Raw genomic sequence first — 26,268 nt, forward strand, 5'->3', positions numbered from 1 at the left:
TGCCAAACAAGGATGATAAATGCTAACAGAAAACCATGTCTTTCATATACACAGGACACAGAACCACCCTCACCTAGTATGGAATAAGTAATCACAAACTAACCCTCCCCCTTTTTTTTTTTTAAACAAAAGCACGGAAGAGGTTTTTAGCACTGGCTGGTGGGCTGAATGTTCTGCGCTGTTCTGATGATCATAGGAATTCTGTGCCCATCGGAGCAGTGCAGAGCATTCAGCATGCTGGCTTGTGTTACAAACCGAAGGAACGGTACAGTTTAGGGGGTGAAGAAACAGTGGTGCGCATATCCCCCCAATACTGAACAAAATTTAAAGATAGCAGATGTAAATTTGAAAAAAAGAGAAATAACAAATCACTTTACAAATTAACAAATAAATTTAAAACAAAAAATGGAAAATAAGATAATACCATTTTATTGGACTAATACATTTTTAAATTGGCTTTCAGAGGTCAAACCCTCTTTCCTTAGGTCAGTAAAGTATACTACTCTTACAGTATCCTGTCCTGACCTGAGGAAGGAGAATTTGGTCTCTGAAAGTTAGTAAAAAATGTATTAAAATTAGTCCAATAAAACGATCACTGCATTTCCATTTTCTATGTATAAACATTTATCAACATAGCTAAAATGCTACTTTATCCTATAGCAAAAAAATTAAAAAATATAATTTTTTTTCTACCTTTGTCGTCTTGATTTTCATATAGGCTCTCTATCAGCTGAATTACTATGGGACATCTTGCCTGCATGTTCCTATACTAGGTTATTACAAAACTGGAGTGTGGACCTAGGGGTACCTATATGAGACACAGATATTAGGAAATTTTATGACTAAAAAAATCAAGTTCTGTCTGGAGAGAGTGCACTTATAGAGTCATACATAAGAAATGCCTCCGCTGGGTCAGACCTGAGGTCCATCGTGCCCAGCAGTCCACTCTCGTGGCGGCCCAACAGGGCATACTTTACTCAAGTACAAGCCTTTCATGCTGGCTTGATTACATCTTCCTTGTATAATAAATATGCTCAGAGAACTACCACTTTTCTCATGCCCTCTGGAAATGTTCTTTAATATTTTCCATTGTCTAGATGCCTTATGGCATGCCGGCCTTGAGTTCTCCTACGAGACCTTTGTTTGGTAAGGCCGCTTGTTGTGGGGTCTTTGGGATGGGGAAACGATTGCTGTTTCAGAAGGCGTGTATGGTGGGCCATAAGGCCCAAATTCTGCAAACAGCGTCCCAATTGTAGATAGCTGTAAGCGTCCTACAGCTGTCTTACCAGCCAATCGGGACACATGTTTTCTAAAAAAAATGCTCCCCAGGCAGGCCTCCTGGAGCCTAGGGAGGTCCGCATGGCCACCTAGGTTTGCCTAAGGCTAGCCGTGGGCATGGTTTTCCCCGGATGTTGCCTTAGGCGAACTTAGGCGGCCGTACGCGTCTCCCTAGTAGAGTGGGAGATGCTTACAATGTAGGCCACCAAAATGCTAGCTCACATTGTAAGTAGATGCGGCTGCTATACTTATTGCAGCAAGAGATCTCCCTGCCACAAGAAGTATAGTGGCTGCGGCTGTGGTTGCCAATCGTCCCCCCCCCCAAACGAAAGAGGCAGGAGGGATTCCCAATCCCTCCTGCCCAAAAGACCCTCCTCCCGTGACAATCACTGGCAGGAGGGTGCCCAACCCCTCCTGCCAGAAGACCCTCCACCACCCCCAAAGTTCGCCAGTAGGAGGGTGCCAAAACCCTTCCTGCCAAAAGGCCCTCCACCCCCCTAAAGTTTGCCAAAAGAAGGCTGCCCAATCCCTCCTATCAGAAGGCCCAAGCCCCCGATGAAGACCCCCATGCAAAGATCCCCCCCTGGACTCCCCCCCAATAACCTTAAAAGTTGTCCGGCTGGGTCTTCCTACCATTCAGCCAGCAGGCCCACCTTCGTCAAAATGAAGTGGCCTGCCCCTTCCCGGTGCCCAGACACCAAAGGCCCTTCCTTATGGAAGTGGCCTTAGGTGCCTGGGCCAATCAGGCCTAGGCCCCTCCCCGGTGCATCCCACAATGCACTGGGAAGGGGCAGGCCCACCTCATTTTGACGAAGGAGGGCCAGCCGAATGGACAGTAGGAAGACCCGTCCATTCAACTTTTAAGGTTAGTGGGGGGATCTGGAGGAGAATTGTTAGCCAGGAGATCTTTTGCGTAGGGGGTCTTCACAGGGGAGGTCTTCACGGGGTGGAGGTTGGGCCTTTTGACAGGAGGGGTTGGGCACCCTCCTGCCAGCAAACATTTGGGGGTATCTTCTGGCAGGATGGGTTGGGCATCCCTCCTGCCTCATTTGCTTGGTGGGGAGAGGGGGGAACTGACAGCTGCAGACGTGGATGCTATACTTATTGCAGCAGGGAGATCCCTTACTGCGATAAGTGTAGTGGTCGCGTCTACAGTTACCCGTTTCTATAACATGGACGTCGGTTACAGAATCGGGTTTATTTTAGGCCCAATTCTGTATAGGATGCCCATCGGCTTTTGAGATGGGCGTCCTATATAGAAACCAGGCCTAAGTGTATAATGCAGTCTTGGGTACAGGATTCTCCTTTGAGTTTTTGGCACTGGAGAAATCGGCTTCATCGCTTGCTACTTTTCAAGGTTTGGGTGGCTTGTTTGACTCCTAAACATATATGAACTTTCCTGTTGATCTGCAATCTCTACCACATAGAGCTAAAAGTCTGATTTTGAATGATTTACATTAATATACTGCCTTTTTTTCCTGCTGCGAAGGTCACTTTCCATCTTTGGGGGTCTTAATGAGTGGAGGGGGGAGGAGGAGGGAGGGAAGTTTGTCATTTGTTACAATGTTTGGAGGAACAGTTTATTTACAATGCTAGCATAATTCCTGGAGTGGGGCCACAAAAGCTAGGGCTCTGCTTGTTTTGTCTTTACACCTATTGAATATTTGTACATTTCACTTGTAGTGTTCAGATATGTTCCTTCAATAAAATAGATTTAAATATAATTAAAAAAAAAAAAAAAAAGGCAGAAGAAAGATTAGCCCAGTATGCAATGTTCTCCTCTCAGGAAGGGCGATGGTTCTGAGGTCTATAGGCTTTCATAAATTTATGCTTCTTTATGTTGAATGCCCTCCCCACTCTACTGATCTGGCTTTTTTTCTCACTGGTGAGAATCTGGAGGGTAGACAGAGAGAGCCAGCCTGCACCAGTTCATCATAGCATTGCCAGGGGAAAGGAGCAAGGTTTTTCATTAAAAGGCCCACAGACAATTTAATTGATTCCACAGTGGGATGCTAGTTGTATGTGTATTTTATGGTGATTTGTTTATTCTGTATGACATACTAATTATCTGATCTCTTGTATTGCTGCAGAATTGGGGGGAGGGAGGGATTGGAGGCTTCAACTATAATTAGACAAACAAGATTATGGTGACTGTAGATGGAAACAAAGATTGTAAAAGTTATACTATCTAAGAGCTAATGAATAATTTATGGTAGGGGATTAGCGAGACATGTACCATGTGGAGAATGATATTCCTTAAGAGGAAGTAGTAAATAATCTGACTTTAATTTATAGGACCATAAATATTTAAGAGCATTGCTAGTTTACAGACATTGCTGTTTTCATAATTTGTATTGACTTTGTAAAAAAAATACCAGATGAATATTTAACAACTGTACAATAAAAAAAGGAAAATCTACTTTGGGGATTTCTAATAGCATTTTTATTTAATGTTCCACAAACTACAAATTAAATTTTTATAATAGATTAGTGCAATAATATAAAGAATAAAGACCTTAAACTAATTCTGTTAATGTCATAATCTTTACATATGAAATGATCAAAGAGATTTGTTTCACTCTGAAATCAATCTTTTCATTTTATGGCAATACTTCGCCTGATTCTGCACATCTCAAATACAGCCTTCAAATTTCCATTCTATGGTAGGAGTCTTATGATGTAATGTTTTTTTACCTATACTGTACAGTTGTTTTATGTTTGGATTTTGAAGACGTGTTTGGGGTTGTGCCTCATAATCTTATTTAACGTTATCTATGGACATGAAAACAGAGAGCAAAATATGAAAGCAGATCTGCAAATTAGTTTAATCATAAGAACTAAAATCCAATATATTAAAGGCCTTATCCCAGTGGCAACAGCTGCTGGAGATGTGCACAGATTTTCAGTGATGGTCATGTCCAGACACCCTGGTATCTGGAAAGTGCTGGGGCAGTCTGAGGGCACGACTGGGATTTATTTGGTGAATAAATACTGTAACTGAACAACATATCTTTGCCCGAAATTATACAGCTAATCATTTGGATCCCACAAATAATATTACTGTTACCCTTATTTTTTTGTTAGAATTTTGATTTACCTCCTTTCTGTGGTAGAACCAAAACAGTTTACACATTGGACTCAGTTCTATAAATGATGCCCAGATTTGGATGTTGATAAAAATTAGCGCTAAGCATTGTTCTCTAAACAGTGATCAAAGTTGGGAGCCATTTATAGCATAGTATAGTAGTTGGTCTATAAACCAAACAGAACATTGCGTTCAGACGGTGCCATGAGACTATTGGCGACTACTGAAGAAAGTGTGATATAAGTAGCTACAAAATCTAAGATGTTTTCAGTAGCTGGAATGTCACTTTGGAATAAGCTGTCGGGACATCTAAGATTAAGCACTGACCATTTTAGTTTCAAAAAGCTGTTGAAAACCAAGCCATTCGTGGATGTCTATTTGTAGAGCTGATCAGCTTTTATATTAATATATTTCTTGGTAGATGTAACTTCTGTCTTGACTCTTTGTTTGAGTCAATAAATGGATTCATAAGTGCCTTTGTTATTAATTGCCTGAGCATTGTTTGTTTGTTGGTGCAAATGGTATTTTTTTTGTTTTTAAGAAAATGTATTTTATGATACTGTAATTTAGTTTTAATTTTAGAATTGTAATTTTGTCTTATATGTTGCAATTATGTATGTTTATTTTTATGGAAACTGCTTTGTTTTAAGGCGGTATATCAATTTTTTAAATAAATATATAAAATAGTTGGTGTCGGAATGCACGCTCAATTGGGGCATGAGGATTTACACCAAGTAAACCCTGGTGTAAATTCTTGCACCTAAATTATACACAGGTCTCCCTTATTCTATAAAACTATGCATACATTTGAGGAATGTCCCCAATCCAACCATGCTCCTCCCATGGCTATGCCCCTTTTCAGATCCACGTGTAAAATTCACATGCAAGTCCTGGCACCTAGAGATGTACACACAAAGTCCAATGTTGGTGCTAATTGACTTATTACCGTATTTTCACATAGATAACGCGCACCCGTGTAAAACGCGCACACGGGTATAGCGCGCGAAAAACACAACTTTATGTACAGAAATTTTTATATACCGCGCACACACGTATACCGCGCATGCTGCCCCGACTCCCCCGTCACCGCCCGACTCTCCTTTCGCCCGCCCCGACTCTCCTCTGGCCACCCCGACTCTCCTTTCGCCCGCCCCGACTCTCCTCTGGTCCCGACTGCTCGTTTCCAGCCCTGCCCCGAATCTCCTCTGGTCCCGCCTGCCGTTTCCAGCCCTGCCCTGAATCTCCTCTGGTCCCGCCTGCTCGTTTCCAGCCCTGCCCTGAGTCTCCTCTGGTCCCGACTGCTCGTTTCCAGCCCTGCTCCGAGTCTCCTATGGTCCCACCTGCTTGTTTCCAGCCCTGCCCCGAGTCTCCTCTGGTCCCGCCTGCTGGTTTCCAGCCCTGCCCCGATTCTCCTCTGGTCCCGCCTGCTGGTTTCCAGCCCTGCCCCGAGTCTCCTCTGGTCCCGACTGCTGGTTTCCAGCCCTGCCCCGATTCTCCTCTGGTCCCGCCTGCTCGTTTCCAGCCCTGCCCCGAGTCTCCTCTGGTCCCGCCTGCTCGTTTCCAGCCTTGCCCCGAGTCTCCTCTGGTCCCGACTGCTCGTTTCCAGCCCTGCCCCGAGTCTCCTCTGGTCCCGCCTGCTCGTTTCCAGCCCTGCCCCGAGTCTCCTCTGGTCCCGCCTGCTCGTTTCGCCGCCCTGTCCTGCTTGCCGCTCTGTAAGCATGCGCAGACCATCTACAGACAAAGAAGATGGTCTGAGCATGCTTGCTGCTCAGTTTTCTGCGCCGGGTTGTCGGGGCGCGCTTTTGATCTGTCACCAAGGCGGGCCTTTGTCATGGTGTGCTTTTGACCATGTGGCTTTGTCCCCCCTCTATCTGGCCTTGTAATTTGCCCAGTAAATACCATTTTGCCTTTACAACAGCATCTCAGCCTTTGGGTAAGCCTATAAAAGATTAATGCTTCATGTAGAGCCCACATTTCAGTAATTTGATCTCTTCAGATTGGTATTCTGCATTTATCTACCCGGTAGTAGAGTTTATCAATTAAATTTAAATTTACCGCCATTATGGAAGGAATGAGACGAACGTCATATACAGCGGACTTTAATCTTAAAGTAGTTGTGAAAGCTGAGGAAATAGTCAACCGGGCCGCAGCGAGAGAGTTCGATGTTGGAGAAACATCGGTGTGTGAATGGAGAAAAGATAAGAAGGAACTGGAGAATGCAATCCGCGCAAACGGGCACGTCGTGGGGCCAAACCAAAATGGCCTCAGCTGGAGGATGACTTGAAGCAGTGGATTCTGGAGAGAAGGGAGCAAAATCAATCAGTCTCTACTGTTGCGATTCAGATGAAGGCAAAACTACTTGCCAATGGAAGAGGAATACCCGACTTCAAAGCTGGCTTCACATGGATCTCAAAATTTATGAAAAGGAACGGACTATCAGTTAGAATGAGAACAACTGTTGGCCAGCGACTTCCGGATGACTGGCAGCAAAAATTGATTGATTTCCGTGACTTTGTCACCAAAGAAATATCTGAACTTGGCATCACTGCAAAGGACGTCATCAACATGGATGAAATTCCAATGGCATTCGACATTCCACCGACAAGAACCGTAGCCCCCACAGGTACTAAATCTGTTGCCATCACCACAACTGGGCATGAAAGAACGTGTTTTACAGTAGATCTTGGTTGCTCAGCTAGCGGGGTTAAGTTAAAGTCCATGCTCATTTTCAAAAGGGTCACTATGCCCCGTGAAAAGCTGCCCACCAGTGTGGTTGTGCACTGCAACAAGAAGGGATGGAGGGACTGCGACGTAATGAGATTGTGGATAGATAAATGCTTTAGGGCAAGACAGGGTGGATTCTTTGCAAAAAAATCCTTGTTAATTTTTGATGCCATGGCTGCCCACAAAGAAAAAAATGTTCAGGCCTACATTAATTCTACTCGTGCCCACATCGCTGTGATACCTGGAGGCCTGACATGTAAGCTGCAGCCACTTGACATCGCAGTGAATCATCCATTCAAGATTTTTGTTAGAAAGGAGTGGGAGCAGTGGATGCAGAGCGGCACGCACGAGTACACACCCGCGGGGCGGCTGAAGCGGGCAACTTTCACAGAAGTCTGCAAGTGGGTGGCTTCAGCATGGGACAAAATAACCCCTAATACTATTGTAAACGGATTTTAAAAAGCGGGCATTGTTTATAAAACCAATGACACTACGGCTACTACCAGTGCAGCAGAAGGAGGCAACAACACGGATATCAGCGATGATGACGACGACGATGACGATATCACTTCAGAAATAAATGAGGATCGTCTGCAGGCCGTGCTCACTTTATTTAATGATGATGATGGCAATTCAGATTTTGATGGATTCAAGGATTCAGATGACTGTGATGATGATGACTGAATAAACTTGTAAACTTTGTTTATTTACCGTACAACTTTACCATAACTATGGTAACTGTATTTAGATTATTTTGTCCTCGATACTTCATTTGATCTACCGGTTAATGTTATAGTTTATAAGAATGAACATGTGATTTCTGTTCTTGTTGCTGAATTCATACTCACTAACTCTAGATTAAAAGTTATACGGTTGTTTATAAGAATGAACAGTTTTTTTCTTTTGATGTTTTTGGGTGGAGGGTGTGTGAATGGTGTGTGAGTTCTCCTATGTCCATTTTTTTTCCCATTATAAAAAACACTGATAAGTTCCCAGAAAAAGATACATTAAAATAAGAAGTGAAAACAAAGGCCCCTACAGATGAGAACATAAGAATAGCCTAACTGGGTCAGTCCAATGGTCCATCATGCCCTGTAGCCCATTCTCATGGTAGCCAATCCAGGTCACTAAATACCTGGTCAAAACCCATGTCTTAATAACAGACTATGGACTTTTCCTCCAGGAATTTGTCCAAACCTTTTTAAAACCAGCAACGCTATCTGCTCTTACCATAACTTAAATCATTCCTTCCAAACAGAGACCTTGCTAGATGTCAAATACAGAAAGAACAAGGTACCGTAACTTCACAAGGACTTAGCTGTGCAGGAATACCTATACCTATATACCTATACCATATACCTAGTGCAAAAATGTGCAAAGGTCTGTTTTTTTCTTTCCATCACTACATAGTCTACGGTAATGCCACACAAGCAGCGCTGTTACAAATATATTCTGAAGGTCAATGCTAAGGTTAACAAAGTTTACTTCCTTGGACCACATGGAGATACTGACAAACCACTGAAAGAGATCCCAGGAACAACACCCAAAGACCCACTCAGTGTGTGAACCAGTTGAGTGGAGTGGACTAGGGTAACTGGGGGGTGGAAATGGACCCGGAGTTTTCTCAGCAGAATTTCCCAGACCACCTCTTCCTCTCAACACATTGACACGCTAGTGGGTTTATTTTATAGCTTATTCACCCCCTTCGGTCTGCCTGTCCCCCTTGAAGTCCTGTCCCCCCTTGAAGTCCTGTCCCCCCTTGAAGTCCTGTCCCCCCTTGAAGGTCTGCCTGTCCCCCTTGAAGGTCTGCCTGTCCCCCCTTGAAGTCCTGTCCCCCCTTGAAAGTCTGCCTGTCCCCCTTGAAGTCCTGTCCCCCCTTGAAGGTCTGCCTGTCCCCCTTGAAGTCCTGTCCCCCCTTGAAGTCCTTTCCCCCCTTGAAGGTCTGCCTGTCCCCTTTGAAGTCCTGTCCCCCCTTGAAGTCCTGTCCCCCCTTGAAGGTCTGCCTGTCCCCCTTGAAGTCCTGTCCCCCCTTGAAGTCCTGTCCCCCCTTGAAGGTCTGCCTGTCCCCCTTGAAGTCCTGTCCCCCCTTGAAGTCCTGTCCCCCCTTGAAGGTCAGCTTGTCCCCCTTGAAGTCCTGTCCCCCTTTGAAGTCCTGTCTCCCCTTGAAGGTCTGCCTGTCCCCCTTGAAGTCCTGTCTCCCCTTGAAGTCCTGTCCCCATCCTGAAAGCCTGATGCCCCCCCGACGCCCGATTCATCACCCGGAAGGAGCGCTCGCACTCCCACCCGAAGGACCGCTCGCACCCACACCCGAAGGACCGCTCGCACCCCCACAGCCTCCCCCCTCCCCCATGGAAAAGCTGTCTACCTTGATTCCGGATGCCAGCAAGCCCAGCTGTTTCCTCTGCTGGCGGTCCCGCCCCTTCTCTGAGCCCTGCTGCACTGCTTCCTCATCCGGCGGTCCCGCCCTTTCTCTGATGTCAGAGAAAGGGCGGGACCGCCTGAAGAGGAAGCAGCGCAGCACAGGGCTCTGAGAAGGGGAAGGACCGCCGGCAGAGGAAGCAGCTGGGCTGGCATCTGGAAACAAGGTAGACAGCTTCTCCATGGGGGAGGGGGGAGGCTGTGGGGGTGCGAGCGGTCGTTCGGGGTGGGATTGCAAGCGCTCCTTCCGGGTGATGAATCGGGCGTCGGGGGGGGGGAAACTATGTAAAAAAAATTTTGTACAACGCGCTCACTCGTATAACGCGCAAGGGTATGCGCGGTACGTAAAAACCACGTATAACGCGCGCATTATATACGAGAAAATATGGTAATCAATTAAATTGCATGCTCAAATACGGTACATGCCTCTACTTGTGCGTGCAGTTTTCAGTGCCATATATATACTAGCAAGTTTTTTTTTTAAATATGAAGTTCTAACCCCCTCTTTTACTAAGGTGCGCTATGCTTTTTAGCGGGCGACAGTATGTGTTAAACTCACGCTAAACCCTATTGTGTGCATGTTATCCTATGGATGCATTAGCGGTTAGCGCACACGTTGATTTAGCGCACGCTAAATGTGAGCTAAAACGCTTAGCGCACCTTAGCAAAAGAGGGCCTAAGTCCTTTCTAATTTTTAAATGTCACTATAGACCAACTGCCAATATTTATGCAGTGATGCATTAGATCCAGATTTTTATTACTATTCCATTTTGTTCATCTGTCTGTCTGTTGTTGTTTTTTCCCCATATCTTCTTTTCCAGCACTTATCATCAATCACTGTGCAAAAATTATTCTTCTTCCTGATTCACCCAAACTTCCCATGCCTAAACAGGTCAAAAGATAAATTATCTGTAAAAGTCACCAGGCATGATAAAAGTAAAGGATCCACACATTCACTAATGTTATCAGTGACAGCCTAATGAAGAAACTCCAGTTGCAAGCAGTTGCAATTCAGGTCTCCCTATTTACCATCCTGTCCAGTGAAAAGATGCTTAATGCAATTCTTTACAGTTATTTTGCCCCAGTTGTGTCCTCTTGCTATGATTCCACAGTCACAGTGGAACGCTAGTTGTATGTTTATTTTATGGCGATTTGTTTATTCTGTATGACATGTTAATTATCTGGCCTCTCATATTGCAGCAGAATTGTGGGAGACTATAATTAGACAAACTGGATGTGGGGAGATGTCATGTGGATGTGGGGAGATGTCAGGGAGTGTCAGGGGAAGTTGGGAGGAAGGGCGCACGGCTCAGAGGACGTGTGTAGGGAGGATTGGTGGGTCTGAGGGAGAGAGGAATTTCCCTGTCAGTTCGGCTGATCCTGGCAGGGGGAATACTCATCATCTGAGCTGGCAGGACTCGATGAAACCAGCTCAGCTGATGGGGATTCCCCTGCCGTAATCAGCTGATGGCAAAATAGTTGGGTATCATATTCTATCTGCTTGGACGTTTGAAAAGCTGGCTTTTGTGCTTTTATAATGTGGACATTTGTATATTTGAAAATGGCCAAAAAAGATAGATGTACTAAGGGCCATTAAAAAAAAGAAAAAGATACACATTTGGCGGCTTTGAAAATGGACCTTTTCACTTCTGGGTTTGTGGATGTCCTTCCCAAAACGTCTAACCTTAGACTTAGACGTTCTATTTAAAATGAGGGAAGATAATTGAAGATTATGCTTGAAGATAATTGTTGGGTATGTGGGGGAGAGGGGTATTTTGATGTGAATTAGACTTTGGTAATATATTAAGTGATGTTACAGTATAAAATGATTTTATATTGTACTGCACTTATTGAAAGTTTTAAAAATAAATAAAGAATTAAAAAAAAAAAAAAAGAAAATTTTATTATTATTTTTTATTTATTTTATTAGGATTTTTTTTATATACCGCCTATCAAAGTTTTCTAAGCGGTTTTACAATCAGGTACTCAAGCATTTTCCCTATCTGTCCCGGTGGGCTCACAATCTATCTAACGTACCTGGGGCTATGGAGGGACATAGGTAGAGAAATGAACAGCAGGAGAAGGGAGGTGTACATAGGGTTACCAAATGTCCGGATTTCCCCGGACAGCTTTTCAAAACCTGGCACTTTGGGTTTTAAAAAGCTTCCCAACATAATCATGTGGGGAAGGGGCATCCAGGCATGCGTGGATACAACCCGGTGATGTCATGCGCACGTGATGTCATTGTGTCGTGTCTGTGCATGTGTGGATGCCGTCTGGGGGTGGGGCTGGGGGACGGAACAGGGCAAGAAAGAGGTGGAACTGGTCGGTCCTGGGTGTGTGTGGCCATGGGCAGCGGATGGATTGAGCCCACAGTCACAAGTTCTAACCACTAGACAATTTCCCCTCCCTCCATATGGTGCAGCCTGAATGTCAGGACAGCTTTGAGATTTCACCAGTTAAAAACTAGGGGGTAGAGCTGAAAATGAGACCCATCAACACTGTAATAAACAGAAGATAACCCTTTATCTGAAATTATAAACAGTTTTCCTGAAGTCGGCATTGTCTGGATTAGAAAACAAAGAAACGTGTTAATTTCTGAGCTTTTTCCTCTGTTGTATGTCATAATACCAAAATGTTCTTTGAAACTGCCTTCAGTCCTTTCAAATAAAGAGTTGTCGGCCTAAAAAAAAATCACAGTATTAGCTAGCAGTTAATTTGGGTATTCAATTAAATATGGAACAATTGTGTGTCAGCTTCTAGCGGAAGAAAATTAGCCACATAAACAAAGCCTATTGGGTCACTATTCATCTGTCGCATTCAGAGTCTATTTTTTTAAAGCAGGCTATGGCGGTGAAAAAATAGCCAGTTATTAGTGCTGCTATTTGGGTGATGTGGTTAGTGCAGGACCTTATTGAACCTGCTGTCCAAATGACTTAGAACAAAATTTTATGGGGTTGATATTCAGTAGGACTTATCCAGATAACAATGGCTACCCCCCTCCCCCCCCTCCGGTGGCATACCAACATTGGTTGACACCTGGGGTGGAGCACTCCTCCAGTCATGGGGACTGCATGGAGCAGTACTAAGGCCATGGTCTAGTTGGGTGTGTTTGTCAGCTCTGCCAGATCGCTGCCCTGGAACAGAAAGTTGATGTCAGAGGGGCCAGGGGCCAGCAGAGTCAACAACCATGAACTTTAGACCACTGCCTCTCTCTTCACTATCTTACTGGCTACAACTAGGGCAGACTGCCCCAACTGTCCTGCCTTCGGTACCTCCCACCTTTTTCTATTCCTTGACCAGCTCTCCATCCTACCCCTCCCCTATCTGCACCATTCTTGGCGCAGTGTGTGGTGCAGTGGTTAAAGCTACAGCCTCAGCACCCTGGGGTTATGGGTTCAAACCCATGCTGCTCCTTGTGACCCTGGGCAAGTCACTTAATCCCCCCCATTGCCCCAGGTACATTAGATAGATTGTGAGCCCACCGGGACAGACAGGGAAAAATGCTTGAGTACCTAAATAAATTCATGTAAACCGTTCTGAGCTCCCTTGGGAGAACGGTATAGAAAATTGAATAAATAAATAAATTCCCCCTTTTTACGAAGCCGTGTTAGGCTTTTTTTATCACTGGCTATGGTGATATTAGCGCCAACGCTCATAGGAAATCTATGAGCACCAGAGCTAACACTGCCATGGCCAGCGATAAAAAGCCTAACGCAGCTTTGTAAAAGGGGGCCTATATTGGATATTTCCCTGAATGGCTTCCTATCTAATTTTGTACTTGGGGCAACTGCAGGTTAAGTGGTATCTTATACCACAAGGAGCCACTGCTGCATTTTAACATATTTATAAATCATCTAGAAACTGGAATGAGTGAGATGATTACATTTGCTGATGGCACAAAATTATTCAGAGTTGTTAAATCACAAGAGGATTGTGAAAAATTGCATGAGGACCTCACAAGAATGAGAGACTGGGCGTCTACATTTTCAGATGATATTTAATGTGAGAAAGTGCAACGCGATGTATATAAGAAAAAGGAATTCAAATTATACCGTGTTTCCCCGATGATAAGGCAGGGCCATCAAATAAGACAGCCCCCCCTTTTTAGAAAAAAATGTAAAATAAGGCACCCCCCCCGCAAATAAGCCACCCACCGATACCTGCGCTTACCCGAATCGGGTGGTACGGTGGGTGACTCCGTGGGGTCCCTCCGTCTACCGTATTTGCCTCCATGGCTGCGTGCCGCGCCTCGTCATGAAGTGAAGAGGAGGAAGTGACAGGACTGCAGCGCGCGCATGTGACTCCGCGCAAGGAAACACAGGCAGCTTCCCTCATCCCTCCCTAACGGAGACTGCAGGAGTTTGTTCACGGCCAGAACATCCAATACAGGTAATAAAATTCTGTTTTTTTTTTCAACAATAACTGTGTACTGTAGTCTTCTTCATGGGTAAATAAGGCATCCCCCCGAAAATAAGCCCTAGAGCATATTTTGGCCTTCCAAAAAAAATAAGACAGTGTCTTACCATCGGGGAAACACGGTAGCTACTTTTGATGCAAGGTTCCGCGTTTGGAATCACTGCCCAGGAAAAGGATCTAGATGTCATTGTTGAAGATATTTTAAACCCTCTGCTCAATGTGCAGCATAGCTAAGAAAGCAAATCATATATTAGGAAAGGAATGGAGAATAAAACAGAATATCGCAATGCCTTTGTATTGCTCCTTGGTGCGGCTACACATCAAATATTGTCAATTCTGGTCACTGCAGCTCAAGATATAACAGAATTAGAAAAAGTACAGAGAAGGCCAACAAAAATGATAAAGGGAATGGGATGACTTCCCTATGAAGAAAGGCTAAAGATATAATTGATATTATTTTGAAGAATGATTTGTACTGTTTTTGTTTTTGATTTATGCATGTTCATTTGGAAACCGCTATGACTCCAGGCGGTATATTAAGAACATAAGAATAGCCTTACTGGGTCAGACCAATGGTCCATCAAGCCCAGTAGCCCATTTGCACGGTGACCAATCCGGGTCACTAGTACCTGACCAAAACCCAAGGAGTAGCAATATAGAAAAATGCTTGAGTACCTGAATAAATTCATGTAAAACCGTTCTGAGCTCCCTTGGGAGAACGGTATAGAAAATTGAATAAATAAATAAATTTCATGCTACCGATCCAGGGCAAGCGGTGGCTTCCCACATGTCTTTCTCAATAACAGACTATGGACTTTTCCATCAGGAAATTGTCCAAACCCTTTTTAAAACCAGCTACGCTATCCGCTCTTACCACAACCTCTGGCAATGCATTCCAGAGCTTAACTATTCTCTGAGTGAAAAAAATCTTCCTCCTATTGGTTTTAAAAGTATTTCCCCGTAACTTCATCGAGTGTCCCCCTAGTCTTTGTAATTTTTGACCATATCTCCCCTCAGCCATCTCTTTTCCAAGCTGAAGAGTCCTAACTATTTTAGTCTTTCCTCATACGAGAGAAGTTCCATCCCCTTCATAAATACTGAGTGGAGCAGAATGAGTAGCCGTGATTTGCTTGTTTACGCTTTCCAAAAATACTAGGACCGAGGAGCATTCAATAAAGCTAGTAAGTACACTTCTCCCTCCGTATTTGCTGTGATAGGGGATTAACAGAACCACAAATACTGAAAAAACATGAATAACTTTTTTTATATGCTATTTGCTGTTTTCTATTAAAAACCATCGTGAATATGGTGAAACCGCAAATAACATGGTGGGAGACCTGGTCCTGTTTCTGAAGGAGAGGCAAAACACGGTGAACAAAGTGCTGGGAATCAGCGATTTTCTCTGTAAATGCTTGGAATCAGCAATTTCTCTATGCAAGCTGATGTAATTTGGGGGGAGGAGCCAGCAAGCTAAAAACCGTGAATAATTGAAACCGCGAATACGGAGAGAGAAGTGTAATAACTTTAAAACAAACCAGAGAGAATATTTCCTAAAAGTCCAAAAACTATTGTAATGATGGACTCGGGAAAATCCACTGCCTGTTTCTCTGATAAGCAGCATAAAATCTTTTTTACTCTTTTGGGATCTTGCCAGGCACTTGGAAACAGGACACTGGGCTTGATGGACCTTCAGTCTGTTCCAGTATAACAATGCTTATGCTCTTATAAGCAGGCTTCCCTGTCAGGCCAGTGTTTTAATCACTAGGCTTCTCCTCTGCTTGATATGGTAGGCTACTTGTACCACTCCTTCACCCTTCACCCATGACCCCTTGCAAAATAAATGTGGTAACCAATGAGGTGACATGAAACAAAAATGTGTCAAGAAAAGTGTAGAATAACTTGTAAGTTTTATAGCTTCATATCATTCTCTTTTTGGTTGGGCTGAGAACTTTTCAGCGCCCCCCCCTTGTATCTGAATAGGTATCAGTTTCAAGTTTCAAGTTTATTCGGTATTTGATTGATCGCCTATCACAATTACTAAGCGATTTACATATACAAAGAATACATGATAAAACAATAACAATAATATAGTAAAAATATAAAAAAACATTTAATAACTAGACAAATTACAACAGGAAACACTGGGATAGAGGGGAAAGAAATACAATTTATACTAGAAAAGGAGGGACCGTTGAGGATAAAATACAAAAGGAAAGGGGAAACAAAATATTCTTGGAAATAGTATACATAGCTGACTAAAATGAAAAGGAGTTGTGAAGAGCAATTGGCATTTCAATTAAATATTGAAAGCGTCTTTAAAAAGAAAACTCTTAAGTTGGCTTTTGAATTTATCAAGATTTTTCTCCTCCCTTAAATAAAGTGGGAGAGAATTCCATGTTTGTGGTGCTGTAACAGTGAAGATATATTGTCTTCGGGTATTTATAAACTTAAGAGTGGGAATGACCAATAAAAGTTGTTCATTGGAACGTAGAGTTTTTTGAGGGGAGTATGGAATTAATACTTTATAAATAAAAGATGGAGTTTTGTAAAGCAAAGATTTAAAGGTGAGTAAAGATAATTTATATAAGGTGATATATATATCAGGTGATGCCCAAAGCAGCCACAGCACCTATTTCCATACAATGATCCATCTATCCCTTACCGCCATTGCTCTGCTAAGACTCGACAGACCAGTCACTCAGAACCTATTCTCTGTTCATTTTTTTTTTAAATTCAGCGATGCTCTTGCTCTGAAGGCCACTTTCCTCTCAGACAAGGCAGTTTTTCAAAGCATGGGTAATCTCTATCGGAAAGGAAATAATGTATCATGAAGTGGGGACCAGACAAATTACTCTTGTCCTCGATCAGGGAAATATATTTGATGTACAGTGAAATCCTGTACATGTGTAAGAAAGAAGCCAAGCTAGAGAGATGAGACTCAGAGCAGTGGAGCAACACGATTCTTCACTGGGAAGGTGCATTACCCCAGCCAGCGAGGCTGTACCCAAGTGGTCTCAGCGGCCATTCTTTCATTATATTACATGATTTAGCATGATGGATAGGAAATAAACTTCCTTTATAGTGAAGAAATTAAAACACCAGAACACCTTCCCTTGAGTTAGATTATATTGGTACCTTTGTTATTTAGAATTTGTGTTGCTGCTTTCATAAAACCTGACCCCAAAAGTGAATTGCAAACTCCGACCCTACACAATTCCCAGTTTTTCTGACTGATTTCAAAAAGGAAAGAGAGAGAGAACAATATTGTTATGAGCCAAGATTTATCTTTTTAATATGAATCTCTTGAATTGTTGTTCTATTGTCAGATTATTTTAAATCTTGAAACATAGAAGGGAAAGGGTAAAGGGGGTAAAGGCTCCTATCTGCTATCACCAACTCTATGGCTGGTATAAGTGCTTGACCTTCATGTTTTTATGATAAAGATCTTGAACTGCTTTAATAGCCTCCCTCTGGAATGACTCTGCCTGCTTTATATCGTTTTAAAGGCGCAGTCTCCAGAACTTTACACAGTACTCAAAATGAGATTTTACCAGTGACATATACAGAAGCACTATTACCCACTTTTTTTTTTTTCTGAAGTTACTCCTCTCACTATGCACCTAAGAGGGACATAATCAAAATTTTAAAACATCCAAAAAGCTGCCTAAGTCAGGACTTGGACATCCTAATTTCAGGGACGTCCAAGTGCCGATAATCAAAACAAACTTTCTGGACATTCAGCAGCACTTCTAACCTGCTCTGCATCCAGAGCTCAAAGGGGCGTGCTGGGATGTGTGTTATGGGTGGAAATTGGGCGGGCTTCCACCTGGATGTCCAAAGTAAAACAGGTCTAAGTGCCCCAAAGGTGACCAAACTGACAAGATGACCACTGGAAGGTTTAAAGCATTACCCTCCCTTACTCCCCCTAGGGGTCACGACCCACTCCCACCACCCAGAGATGGTAGGAAAAAGACAGCACATTGAGGGCTTGCCATCAGCTGATCACGACAGAGCAATCCCTATAAGCTGAGCTGGTTTTGGGGATTCTGCCAGGATAAGATGAGCAGTGGAGCCCTTTACCCCTCCCCCTGATATCCCACAATATCCCCAGTCCTCCCCCTGCATCCCCTCACATCCTCTAACATTTCTGGACCCCACCTGCCACATCCCCAGACCCTGTACTGTCCAAAGACAAATCAGCAGGAGGGGAGCCCACTCTCTCATGCCTACAGGGCCAAGTATTAAGAATAACAGGCCTGTCCCTTCCCATTGCATCTTGGAATGCAGTAGGAGGGGCCTAAGGCCTTGATTGGCTCAAAATGACGATTGGCTCATAGAATTCCAGTTTGTGCCATATGTGTCTTCCCAACCCCCTTAGCATCTGTTCTCCCTTCCAGGCACTGCACTCAACCACCTTTCCTCCCCCCTGTCAGACTCTGCACCTAGCCCCCTTCCCTCACCCCCTGTCAGGCACTGCACTGAACCCAGCCCCCTTCCCTCACTACCCCCTATCGAGTACTGCACCTTGCCCCCTTCCCTCCCCCCTTCAGGCACTGCACTAAACCCAGTCCCCTTCCCTCACTATCCCCCTATCGGGTACTACACCTTGCACCCCCCTGTCAGGCACTGCACCCACCCCTTTCCCCCCCCTGTCAGGTACTGTAACCACCCCCTTCCCTCCCCCTGTCATACTCTGCACCCTACCCTCCTACTTTGCTGCTAACCCAGTGGGTGGCGGCAGCCGTGGGATGCATTTTCTTCTGCCACTCAGTGGTGCTTTGCGCTCCTGCTTAGCACTGAGCAACTTTTTGACTGGCTCCCACGCATTCGTGCTCATTGCCGCTGAGCGGCAGAAGAAAACGCTTCCCGCAGCTGCCACCACCCACCAGGTTAGCAGCGGGCAGAAAGCTTGCTCCTGCCCGCTGCACCTCTGGACCACCAGGGCTAAATTTTTGGGGAGGCCATGGCCCCTGTGGCCACCCCCGTTCCGACGCCTATGAATAAATCCTAATAAGTGCATTTACCGGTATATGCAGTTATTTTCTCTATCCCTAGTGGGCTCACAGTCTACCTAGAGAAGTCTCTGATAGTCAAGGGGAAGTTAGGCAGTACTGATGCCTACATGCTCCTGCCCAACTCTGATCTGCATTCCAAAATGGCTTCTACAACCGGATGAAGATAGTTTTCATACGGAAGTACTGGCATTTTTTTCTGATTTGTGGCATTACCTGGTTATTCTTGGTACTGCTTTGCACATTGTTGATTGCATAGTAATGGACCCCTAAGGAAGGCTATCAATTAGCTGAAACCGCTGTATTCTGAATCAGTATGAGTCGAACCATATCTTTCTTGGGAATTGTTAAATACACAATATTACAATAATCCAAAATACTCAATAATAAAGATTGTACCAGAAGTTTAAAAGCAGAAAACTCAAAAAAAGGTTAAATGGTACACAGTTTCCATAGCGTGTAATAACCCTTACATACTACAGCATCTGTTTTTTCATAGTCAGATGCTGGTCCAAAATATTTTAATTGTTAGTTGAATTGTATACAAGGTAGAATTTATACTAATTGATGGCTCGTGAATAATTTTATGTGGTGACACAACAAAAAACTTTGTTATCAGGGTTAAGCTTGAGTTTGAAATCCTACATCCGAGTTCATCAATTGCAAAGCAAACTTAATTTTATGAGAGATATGAGATAGAACTGTAGTACAAGGTATGACAATTGTAATATTGTCAGCATAGCTGAACAGTTCTATATCTAGGTTACTCAAACTGTAGCCCAAGGAGGAAAGAAATACATAACATTAGCATTCGCATTCCCGTCACCTGCAACTGAAAGCTAATCACTATCAATCAATAATCACACAACTCAGTTTTATTGGAATAAATATTTGGCAGCAGCTTTATTATCTAGCTGAATATTATCTTTACTTATAATACAATCTGTGTTCAAAAACCAACAAACCCCCAATGCATATTTCACACATCCCCAGGGAGCTATTCGGTGTCAAAACTAGCTCCCGTTAAGTCTTTAAATGTATAACATTCCCCCAAACATGGCCCATGGTGATGCAAGGCCATGCTTCCCCTCGCAGCGGTATTGCATACGAGTGTTACATTTATTTATTTATTAACTGTTCATCTCCCAGATCCAACTGGGCCAAACCCCATTTTCCACCCCACCCAAAGCTGCGACCACCTCCCCCCAACCCCATAAGCTCCACCAAATCCACCCAAGTCGACATATAACATATACACTCCCCACCCCACAACATTAACACAAAACATAACACCAGCACAAATGGGAGGGAGGGAGAGAGGGAGGATAATCTTTTCCTGAAGAGACTACTCTACTGTTCCGCTTTCCTCACAGAGTTCACTCCAGCCTGCCACAACGTCCAACCAATCACGTGACTGCTCCACCCCATCACCTTAGCAACCTCCCTAATCATTTTTCTTTTTTACAAGCTCTGTCTATTAACCCTTTCTTACTTCCTCTTATAAAATTGTCAATCCTTATTCTACAGACCCTTGATAACACCTCATATATTCCCCTCACCCTCTGCCCCCCCTCCCATTTTACCCACACCATCATTCAATAAATATTACCAGCCGGTGACATCAGCTCAGCTAATGTTATATCACACCAGATGAATCTGGTGTTCTTCTTTAAATAATGTGAGTGAGGGGGGGAACTTTGGGGTACACCACTTGGATTTTTCCAGTTAAAGGAAAACTTATTATTAAACTCAGCCTGATATTGTCTGAATTCCAAAAACCCTTTAAACCACAGAAGAACATTACCCTGTAGGCCAAAAGCATCCAAACAAGTCAATAATTTGGTGTGATCTACCAAATCAAAGGCACTACTTAGGTCAAACTGAAGCACCAGCGCTCTGTTACCCTTACTCAGTAGGCTATTTTTTATTTTTTTTATTAATTTTGTATCTCGCTTAGTAAAATTAAATAAGCAATTCATCAAACTAAAATAAAACTTGAAACTTGCTGTTTAAATGGTCTAATAATGTAGTCAGCACTGTCTCAGTGCTAAAATAGATTCTGAAACCTGATTGAGAATCGTGCAGTAGTGAATGTTGCTCAAGTTCAAGTCAAGTCAAGTTTAATACAGATTTGATTAATCGCTTTATCTAAATTCAAAGCGATGTACATAAAGATAAAATTACAATATAAAAACAGTATCACAGTAGATAAAACTAACAAGATTAATGACAAATTTGACAGAACTGGAAACAAAAGGGAAAGTATGGGGAAGAAGTTACAATTTAAATAAAAGTTAAAGAAACATACATATAGGGAAGGCACATAAGGAGAGGATAATGATAAAAATATTTATAAGATAAGATGTAAAAGAAGGATAAAAAAGATATTAAGAAAGCTGAATTTGAACAAGACCCTCCATAATTTTTACAAAAAAGAGAATGGATACAATAGGCCTGTAGTTAGATGGTTTATAAACCTCGGAATAATGCTTATAATGGTAGCGATTGAGCCAGGGAACCTGGTAATGATTTACCGCAATCCGTCACATTTTGTTTCTATTCCAAAGTGGTCTACTGACATATATCAAAACTCCTTGAATTAAATCTTGAAATGGTTCATTTGTAATGTCAACCAGAAGACATTAAATGATATCTGAGAATCGAAAGATTTATCGAAGTAGTTTAAATACATCCTTTTGTGGTAATTTGGCACAGCATCATTATTAAGATAAAAAAGGAGCACCATTTCCTCGCATCCAAAAATGATTCCTTTCCTCCCCTAACAACGCTGCTGTTGAAATCTATCACTTGAAAAACTGTGTCTTAAGCTCCACACACATTTTTATTTTTCTCAAGGAAAAGAGGCGAGTAATGACTCGAAGGAAGCTAATAAACAGATCTTTTTTAGTTAATGGCACAGAAAATGTCCGCTGTACAGTCAGTGACTGCAACAAATGACATCTCCAAAAGCATTTTTTTTAAATCAAGAGAGCTGCTACTGGTTTTTGAGACAAAGCTCGTCACCTCATATGGACATCTTTCTTGGTGATTACAGATCAGGTTTCTCATGAGCTAAGAAAAAATGCTGAGGGATGGTGAGGTGTTTTGTCTTGTGTTTTTTTGCTAAAATGCTACAGCCATTATGACATCCACTGTTCTACGAAGAAGCTGGTGGCTTGCCTCTGTTCATTCTGCTCTCTTTCAGGGCTTCCTTCTATTGAAGTTTTTTCATACACCATATTACAAATCTTTAAGCTACTCACTTTTACGTTTCCTTGCATAGTACTGTCAACCTGTCAGTAAGGCATTGTTTCTTGCACAATATTTCAACTGTGTTGCTTTCAGCTGAAGGGAAAAAATAATCACATATCGTAAAAGCAAACTAGGAACAATTCAAAACTGAGAATGCAGTTTAGTTTTTCACTGTTATTGAAGGGTTAGAAGCCTTGAGAGGTTAGGAATTTAAAGGGCTGTTTTTCTCATTGTTAAATCCATTGCAGTGTGATGACAGCTGAATATTTTAACCCTGACCTTCACTTTTGCAAATAGGCTTTATTTATCTTCTAATTTTAAAAATACTTAATTTTTTTTTTTTTATTCACCGTTCACCAAATTCAAATAGAGCATGTTTAACTCCTTATGGCCAGGTTTGAAAACTAGGCAAAAGTGCAAAAAAGGAATCTCTGAGAGTCACTGAGGAAGATATCTCCTTAGTTCTTTTGTCCCTAATGCCCATAAAGAAGCTGCATGTTTGTTGATAAACCACACACACACAAAAAAAAAAGAAAAAAAAGCGCACAGGTACAGTTTCTAGAATGAAAATTAAAAAAAAATATCAGTAACACCTATGACACCAAGCAAGCACAGTGGGGAAGGGGTTTCAGATTTATTTCACTTATTTTTCTGATGGAGCTCAAGGAGAATTATGTTCAAGTTTGAAAAGTATTTTCCATGTCCCGGAAAGCTTGCAATCCAAGGTGTCTTTATACTAAGGTGAGCTAACCGAATAACATGTATTAAATGCAAAGACACCCATTGGAATTGGCACACCTTAGTAAAAGGACCTTATAGGAAACTGCAATGAGAGGTCATAGGATGAAGTCAAGAAGTGATAGGCTCCGGAGTAATCTAAGGAAATACTTTTTTACAGAAAGGGTGGTAGATGCATGGAACAGTCTCCCAGAAGAGGTGGTGGAGACAGAGACTGTGTCTGAATTCAAAAGGGCCTGAGATAGGCATGTGGGATCTCTCGGAGAGAGAAAGAGATAATGGTTACTGCAGATGGACAGACTAGATGTGCCATTTGGCCTTTATTTGCCATTATGTTTCTATATTTAATGTACGCTACAATGAGGGCTTGGGAGGGAGGGCTGAGAGCAGTACTGCTTGCTTTGCTGGAGACCACGTGTTTTCCTTCAGTCTGCTTTAACCAGCCTACCCTGCTAAATGTTAACTGTGAGCAGTGGCCTAGTAAGGGGGAGGGGGGGCAGACCGTCCAGTCGCTATTTTCACAGGGATGCCGGCGCCCGCGTCTCTCCTCCTCCCCACCCCCACCCCCTGCATACCTATTTATATGTTTGCTGGTGCAAGCAGCATTTTCCATTTGCTGCTCATACCAACCTTGACTACCTTCTGATGTCACATCCTAGTCACAGGAACATTTCAATAAATCTGGTCTCTATGTGTCAACATCGCTACCGCGGCTTTGTAAAACAGGCTCTTAGACTGGGAATAGCTAGTGTTTCTGAATGCAACTCACCTTAAGCTACTGAAAGAGAAGGCATGGGCTAAATCAAATAAAAGAGAAGGGAAGTCCAGACATTTTCCTTTCAACACACAGAAAATGAAACAAGGTAAAGAAGAACCTAATAAAGGAAGTTGAACACAAAAAAAAGATAAAGGAATATTCATTCTGTTAAAGGGAATCGTTACTGGATCAATTATAACACTTGCTTCAGTACATGGTCTGAATGAGAAGCAAATTCAATTTGTGTCCAGTTGTATGAAGGAGTTCCTTTGCACAAGGAGAGATTTTGATGGGAAGCAACCTCAGTGTTGTACCCAATGTCAATTTAGACAAAACTAGGCAGGCACCGACCGGATAAAAGTTGCAAAGGATTTTCATCACATATAGACCTAAGCTGTCATAACACATTAATGTCTGTTAAATCTAAACCCCATTATCATGTGAATTCTGCATCAATGATATTGTGGGAAAAATCAGACACACAGCATGTCGGAAATTAATGAGCTGCATCACATGCGAATATTCACCCAGCAGCTCACTGATATTCAAATGGATTAATATAGATTGCAGTGAACACTGCAATTTCTAGAAGTTCTAACAGTACCTTAAGAGGTGTAATTAACTTTCACTGAGAACATGAGCAGGCTAATGTATCGGTGTTTGCTTTTGGGTACTCCCTCCCCGGTAATATTTAAAAGGTCTTGATGACCTGGATTCCAAACCCTTAGTCCTGAACTATCTCCTTCAAATTCCATCCAAAAATACCTCTGGGCTCCCCCCCTCCAGAAAGTATACACCAAAGTAAAAATGCTTCCTCAAGACCTCTGCAAAACAGTTATAAGATACTGTAATCAAGCTGATACATGATTTGCAGCCAAGCTCAAGCCCATTACATTCCAAGACTGTTCCCCATATAATTAGAAGGCAGCGGGCAAAACTTTTTTAAACATTGATCATCCCCAGCTAAATTATTCCGGGGACTGGCACTGAATATTGGAGGCTAAGTTTGGGTTGCCTGACTGCCTGGAGCTTATGTGGGCCCTGGCTTCCCTGATCCCCCAATGGTACCCTCTCTCTCCCAACCCCCAGCCTGTAACCACAAGCCTCTCCTACCTCCCTCCTCAAACCTCCGTGCCCCCCAAGCCTACCTCTCTCCCTGGTGGACCAATGCGGGGTCTTTGGTGGCAGGATCACAGGCCCCTCATTCTTACCCTTGCAGTTCCTGTTCAGAATGTCTGCCATTCCTCCCCAGCACCAACTCCTGGCCTGCCCCTGACGTCCACTTTTTTTTTTTGGGGGGGAGGGGCATTCATAGACTATATTCAGCAGCACTGCCTGGTTTAGTGCCACTTAAATTGCTCTGAATATTGACCCCTCTGTATTTTCCGCATTGGGATGGGATAGCAGATCTACAAGGGGATTTAGCTGCCATGTACTATAGTAAATTGTAGCAATCAGAGCATAACGAGGAAGAGGGAAAGATGGGTGAACTACAATTATTATTTCATACTATTTTAGATAAGAACACATGAATAGCCTTCCTGGGTCATCTAGCCCAGTAGCCCATCTTCACGGTGGCCAATCCAGGTCACTAGTACCTGGCAAAACCCAAATAGTAGCAACATTCCAAGCTACCTATCCAGGACAATTAGTGGCTTCCCCTATGTCTGTCTCAATAACAGACTATGGACTTTTCCTCCAGGAAATTCTTCAAACTTTGTTAAAACCAGCTATGGTAACCACTCTTACCACAACTTCTGGCAAGGTATTCCAGAGCTTAGCTATTTGAGTGAAAAAATATTTCCTCCTATTGGTTTTAAAAATATTTCCCTGTAACTTCATTGAGTGTTCTCTAATTTTTGTAATTTTTGAAAGTGTAAAAAACTGATCCTCTTGTACCTGTTTTACACTACTCAGAATTATGTAGACTTCAATCATATCTTTCCTCAGCCATCTCTTTTCCAAACTGAAGAGCCCTGAGGAAATTAGAAAGTCATGGGGTAAGAGGTACATGTAACATCCTATTATGGATTAAGAACAGGTTGAAAGACAGAAAACAGAGAGTAGATTTCAATGGTCAATATTCTCAATGGAGAAAGGTAAGTAGTGGGGTTCCCCATGGGTCTATGCTGGGACCACTGCTTTTTAACATATTTATCAATGATCTAGAAATGGAAATAACTAGTGAGATCATTAAATTTGCTGATGACACAAACTTGGCCAATTGCCGACTTAGGCAGGTTTTTAGATGTGTTAAAGTTTTGATTATGCCCCCCCTAAGTATGAGAAAATTTTAGCTGTAAGCTAAATGTAAGCAAGTTTGAAAAAATGTGGGAACCTTTAAGTAACTTTGTGAACTTAGACTAAGTATAGTCTAATGCAGGGGTGTCAAAGTCCCTCTTCGAGGGCCACAATCCAGTCGGGTTTTCAGGATTTCCCCAATGAATATGCATGAGATCTATTAGCATAAAATGAAAGAAGTGCATGCAAATAGATCTCATGCATATTCTTTGTGGAAATCTTGAAAACCTGACTGGATTGTGGCCCTCGAAGAGGGACTTTGACACCTCTGGTCTAATGGAAGA

The sequence above is a fragment of the Geotrypetes seraphini genome, chromosome 1 (genome assembly GCF_902459505.1).
Source record: "Geotrypetes seraphini chromosome 1, aGeoSer1.1, whole genome shotgun sequence".
Taxonomy (NCBI): domain Eukaryota; kingdom Metazoa; phylum Chordata; class Amphibia; order Gymnophiona; family Dermophiidae; genus Geotrypetes; species Geotrypetes seraphini.